At 34.9% G+C, this 6,773-nt stretch overlaps 1 pseudogene; it reads right to left on the reverse strand.

The window, feature by feature from the left end:
* Positions 1–3,455: 3,455 nt before the first annotated feature.
* Positions 3,456–3,592, reverse strand: LOC117287088 (annotated as a pseudogene).
* Between the last annotated feature and the right edge of the window lie 3,181 nt (positions 3,593–6,773).

A 6,773-nucleotide genomic window follows, 5' to 3' on the forward strand; every position in this document is an offset into this window, starting at 1 on the left:
AATAGTACACAGGATCCTAATGAGATAATTAATAATGTGAAATAGGAAGTAAAGGGCTAAAGGTGTAGGGAAAGTGGGAAGGGTGGGGGAAAGGTAATAAGGGAGAGGAAAAAAATATGGGAAACTGAAAAAATGGAAATAAAGTGTTTGTAAATTGGGAGGGGAGGAGGGGGTGAAGGGAGGGCAGGGACAAGGGGAAAAAAATGAGAATCAAGACCTATTATGTAAAGGTACAGAATCCCAATGATGAATGTAACTGTATTGTATACCTAGATTGTACCAATAAACTCAATAAAAAGAAAAAAATAAGAAAATTACAATAATATATGGAATAAAAGTTATTTTAAAAAATGTCTTGCAGCTTTAGCCAATGTTAACAGTAAGAGAGAACACTTTAACAAAAAACCTACAAAATGTCAAGTAAAATAACTTCTGCCCTTTGCTTTGTTTAGTTCAGAATCAACCGTCACCAGGGGCATCTAGTCTCCCCAAAAGTTTTGTAAATGAAGAGAACCATTGTTAATTTTGCTGACTAGACACGCCCCCTTCCCCTGGACTAGAATAGATAACTAAATGATTTTTTTTTTTTTTTGGTACAGGGGATCAAGCTCAGGTCCTTGTGCTTGTGAGGCAGGTGCCAGAACCACTGAGATAAATCCCCAGCCCACTAAATAACTTTTAAAGGTAACCTCCACTTCCAAAGAAGAGCTACATCTGGGTTGAAATTCAACTGCCTCGCCACCATGTCTTGAAAATCAGCAATGTGAACTGTGAAAATGAAATGTAACCTTCCGAATAAGATCAAGGCTGTAAAACTCTATAAAAGGAGTTGTAGCCCAGTACTTGGTCAATCCAGGCATAGCTTTATATGGATCGATCTTTGTCAATGAATATAACTTTTTGATTATACTTCCATTCTGCTTCCTCTGTGTCACTTGCCAATTCCTTCCATAACAACAGGAAGCACAGCTGATACACAGCAGTAACTTATAGTCATTTGAAATGAAAGAGATGTTAAAATGTTACATATATCTTGAAATCCTGGCTCATCCTGACATGCATTTACTGGAGAACAAAGGTTTACTTTTGCGATTAAACCTTGATATTATAAAGATAAGATATTAAGATTGATTTCATATGTAAATAAACCACCAGTTTCTGTACAGATACACATTTACACATGTAAACCCATATTTTTTACACATGTTGTAGAGGCACAACAATGCTCGACACTCAACAACTAGGCCACACATCCAAAGGTCTGACAGGAGATTTTATTAGGGAAGGCAGGTTAGGGAGAGGGAGAGGGAAGAGAGAGAGAGAAGAGAGGTAGAAGAGAGAAAGAGAGAGAGGAACAAAGAAAGGAAGGTCCTTTTATTGGTTTTGGGCTGGGCTATTGCTTATTTATGAGGAGCAGGCTACCTTTAACCTATCACAGGCCAGGTTGCCCTTTATGGGTTTGGTCCTGCAGAAACAGGTTTAACCTCTCAGACTGCTGTGGCCTTGGGGGGAAGGAAACTAAAGATAAGAGCATGAGGTCTTTAAGAGCCAAGGGAATACAGCCTGGGATGGCGGCAACAGGTCCCTAACACATGTAAACCTATATTTTTGGATAAAAGAGGTTTCTTTTTAATCCTAAAGAAGATATTGACTTCTTTTTAAGAAGCTTTTGGAAATTTGATATCTAAAAAATATTTTTTTTCATTCTCCTAAGGACCAGCTTGTGCAGCAGCTAACCTTGGAATACTTTTATTTAGTTCAAAGAGCAGTAAGAAAAAACAGATTTTTTGAGTTGTGATGGCATCCTGTTCACTTCCCTAAAACGAGTAGCTACTGTGTTACAGATTACTTCATCCTTTCGTGGAGTCATTCGTAACACATGATTTCTCCACATTGTTTTCCATGTGGAGAAAGCTGGAAGAAAAGTGCTATAAGTGGTTCAGTTTAGAAGATTTGATGGACCCTTTTGTAACTACCTGCCCTCAACTTTGGACGTAGAGATGTGGAGACCAAAATGAGCAAAGTTTCTGTATACCTTTCTCCTGATAAAAAGAAGCAGAAATGTCTTACATAGCACTCTCTGAGTTTTGGCTTTTTATATTATATAGCTCCATTTGTTTATTAACTTTTCCTTTGATTTAGGATGAGTGCTTAATTTTTTAATTTATATTACTAGGCAATAGGTGTAATGTTAGGCTGACAAAGCTAGGACTCAGGTAAATATCTCTAGTTAGAACTCAACTTACTCGTTAGAGAATGAGCCTCAGAAGTAATGTTTCCAATCTTGCGGTTGATCATTATAGAGTTAGAAGAAATTCAGGATCTGAAAACAATCTCAAACAGAAAAATAGTTTCAATTATACATACAGGTTTGCTTTATTTTCCCTTTACAGTTAACTCTGTATGATGAACACTGTCCTTCCAAATCAACAGAGGACCACTGTATGAGATGTCAGGTCTTTACATAAGAGAGTGAAACCTTTATTTTTCATTCTGTGTGAGTAACTTTAAACCTAGGAAATTTCTCTATTTTCTGGAATGGTTGCCCATGGTTGTAGGTGCTGCAATGTGGGGGGATTTCTAAGGTTTGCCAAAACTGACAGTGATAAAAATAGCCAAAACTAGGAAACACTGAGCATTCTAATGGTTAGTCAGATCTTGCACATTTTAAAGAATTTATACACTAAAGATGATAAAAAAGGAAGAATGTTTCCCAATTCATTTGCCAGATGGCATAACCTTGATATTTAAACCTACAAAAAGGAAAAAAGGATTACTTTACATATAAATTGGTATTTTTAATCTTAAATAAAATATTGAAAATTATAAACCAGCTCTATATTTTTAGAAGCATCTTGATTTGTAATTCAAGTAATGCAATTCACTATGTTAACAAGCTAAAAATATAGAAGGCATATGATCATCTCATTCTCATTAGACAATTAAAAAGCCATTGATGGGCTGGGGATTTGGCTCAGTGGTTCCACCACCTGGAGCAAGGGCCGGAATTTGACACCCCCCACCCCGTTCCAAAAAAGAAAAAAAAAGCCATTGATATAATCCAACGTCCATTCCTGCTGAAATTCTGAGGAAACTAGGAATAGAAGGGAACTTCCTCAACACAATAACAATATGTACAAAACCTACAATTAACATCTTAATGATAAAAGCCTGAATGTTTGACACCTAAGATGGAGAACAAGAGTATCTCCTCTCACCCCTTCTATTTACTGTTATATTGAAGATTCTAGCCAGTGAAATAAGGCAGAAAAGAAAATAAGTAGTATCTAAATTGGAAAAAAATGTAAAACTATCATTATTCACAGATGCTAAATTTGTAACTATCTAATGGGAGCTACAAAAAAGCTACCAGAACTAATGAGTAGAACAATGTTGTTTGCAGGATATGAGTAATGTACAAATATAAATTATAGTTGCATAGATATTAGCAAATGAAAATCAGAACTGAAATTTTAAAAACAACTCCATTCACAATAGCAACTATCAACAAATATTTTTAAAATAGATCTGATAAAAGATGTGGAGGACTTGTAGTCTACACTTGATCTTAGCCAAAAGGCCGAGAAGCGATGTGGAGGACTTGTAATCTGACAACTACAAACTACTGAAAAAAAATAAAAGAACTAAATACATGGAGAGACATACCATGTTGTTGAGGTTGGAAGACTCAATACTGATAAAATGGGAATGAGAGTTCCCAAACCAGTCTGTTAGATGCATTACAATCCCAGCAAGGTTTTTTTAATGTTTTCTTTTTATTAGAAATTAACAAAGTAATTTTTTCAGCAACTTCTTTTAGAAATTGACAAGTTAATGCTAAATTTAGAAACAAAAAGAACTTAAACTAGCCAAAGAAACTTTGAAAAAGAGCAACATTGGAAGACAATGCTTACTAATTTTGAGACCTATCAAAGAGCCACATTAATCAGACAGTATAGAACTGTCTTAATTTGTTTTAGTGGAAAGTCTTAGGGAAGGGGGAGACACATACATATATATACAAATGATTTTAACAACAGTCAACTGGCGGTACTGCGGATTGAACTCAGGGCATTGCACATGCTAAGACACTAGGGAAGTGTTGTATCACTGAGTTACATCCCCATACCTCCCCCCAAAATTATTATTATTTTTTTTTTTTTTGGTATCGGGGATCGAACTCAGGTCTTTGTGCTTGCAAGGCAGGCAGCGGAACCACTGAGCTAAATCCCCAGCCCTTCCCCACAAAATTCTTAAAGGATAGTTTGTCCAATAAACGGTGCTGGAAAACTTGAATACTTCTATGCAAACAATAACAACAACAACTTTGATACATACCTTGTACCTTAAACAAAAATCAATGCAAAATGGATCATAAACCTAAATATATAAGGGCCAGGGATATAGCTCAGTGGCACTATGCCTGTCTGGTAAGTACAAGGTCCTGAGTTTAATTACCAGTGTGGGGGGTGGGCTAAATATATAACACAAAAACATAAAACTCCTAGAAGAAAACATAAGAGAATATATTTTTGAACAAATATTTCTTGAATAAAAGACAAAAGATAAAAGAAAAACTCTTAAATTAGATTTCTTCTAAAATAAAATCTTTTGTTCTGCCCAAGATGCTGTGAAGAAATAAAAACTCATTTTGTTCAGATGACTGCAGAGCCTGGAAAAGCTGTTGCTGCTATTGATGCATAACATACTGCTATTATTGGTCTTTTTATATAAATATAAATATATATATACATATATATACATATAAATATATATATATGCATATATATAATTTGAATTTTTGGAAACTTTAACTGTGCTGTCGACTTTGGAAAAAGTTATCCCAATTTACTGTGTTGAGTTGGCATTGAACAGAAATTAACAGCCATATTGGTCTAGAAATGTTAAATTTTTTTCCATTTCTACAGGGGTAATGCACTGTATTAAATATGTAAGGTCATATCTACGTGGGTTTGATTACAGAAACTAATAAAGTATTCTCTAAATAATGAAAAAAATAATATAAGACTATAAGAGCAAAAAAAAAGAAATAAAAACTCAGGCAGGCATAGTAATCCCAGTCATTCAGGAGGCTGAGGAAGAAAGAGTGTGATTTCCATTCAAACCTAGGATAAATAGTGAGACTTTGTCAGAAGGAAAGTGTGAAGTGGGTTTGATTACAGAAACTAATAAAGTATTCTCTAAATAATGAAAAAAATAATATAAGACTATAAGAGCAAAAAAAAAGAAATAAAAACTCAGGCAGGCATAGTAATCCCAGTCATTCAGGAGGCTGAGGAAGAAAGAGTGTGATTTCCATTCAAACCTAGGATAAATAGTGAGACTTTGTCAGAAGGAAAGTGTGAAGAAAGAAAGGAGGGAGGGATAAAAAGAAGGAAGCAAGGAAAGAAGGAAGCAGACACAAGTCACACACAGGTTGAGGGGATGGTATCTGCAATGCATTCATCTGATAAAAGACATATCCAGAATATATAGAGTTCTCACAACAGTAAGAAAACAAGCCAAATTTTTAAATCAGCAAAAATATGTGAGTAGACATTACACCAGAGAAAATATCTGGACAGCAAACAAGTATATGTGAAGATGCTCAACATCACTGGCCATTGTGGAAAAGCAAATTAAAACCACAACAAAATAGTACTACTCACCTATTAGAACAGCTGAAAGTAAAGACTTACCACACCAAGATTTGGCAAGGATGTGAAGAAACTGGAACGTGTATACAATGCTAAGAGAACTGTTAAATGGTATCATCATTTTTGGAAAATAATTTGACTATTTCTTTAAAAAAATTAATCTTTTCAGTTTTCCTACCATAGACTATTTTGCCTATTCTAGAACTTCATGCAAATGTAACACTCTGTGTTAAACTTCTCAGTCAATGTTTTTAAAATTTATCTGCATTGTTGTATGTATCAGTAGTTCACTTCTTTTTATTGCTGAGCCATAATTAATTGTACGTATAAAACATAATTTTTTATCCAATCTGTCATGAATGGACACCCAGGCTGTTTTGTTTGGGGCTAGTATGAACAGAGCTGTGAATACTCTTATATACGTTTTCCTGTGACCTACATTTTCATTACTCTTGGGTAAAGCCTATAGGTTAAATAGCTATTTCATGCAGTAGATGTGTAATTTACTCTATAAAATACTGCCAGAACTCTCCCAGTGTAGTTATACTACTTTTCATTCTTACCAACAAAGTATGAAATGTCCAGTTTGGGGTGAAGTGGAGTGAGAATTGATTGAGCACAATCATGAACAACTTCCTTGGGTGCTGGAAATATTCTATGTCTTTACATGAGTTTTGATTAGACACATTTCATGTACTTGTCAAAACTTAGCAAATGGACACTAAAGTTTGTGCACTTCAGTGTATACAAACTTTGTGGCACAAGAAAAAACTAAATAATGTGTGCTCACATTGGCAGCAGATAAACATGGAATGTTGGCTAATTATAAGCTTTCTGAAATACAATGAATTGTACTGATATTTATACAAGATGTGATGGAAAGTTACAATGAATTTTTAAAATTTTTTTCAAATTTATTAAAGTAAAAGACACATTGCCATTAATCCCCCTCAAAATGCTCCCCCTCATTTTGAACACACTTATCCTATCATTCTTGCCACTTTCTGAAGCAGCTCTGGAGTCCTCTTTCTAGTTGTGCTGTTGTGGCTATTTCAAGTCCTGAACTGTTTCAAACCATTTACCTTTCATGGTCCCTTTGACTTTGGGGAAGAGCTA

This window comes from Fukomys damarensis, unplaced genomic scaffold, assembly GCF_012274545.1.
Source record: "Fukomys damarensis isolate Sample0158 unplaced genomic scaffold, DMR_v1.0_HiC HiC_scaffold_20, whole genome shotgun sequence".
NCBI lineage: Eukaryota > Metazoa > Chordata > Mammalia > Rodentia > Bathyergidae > Fukomys > Fukomys damarensis.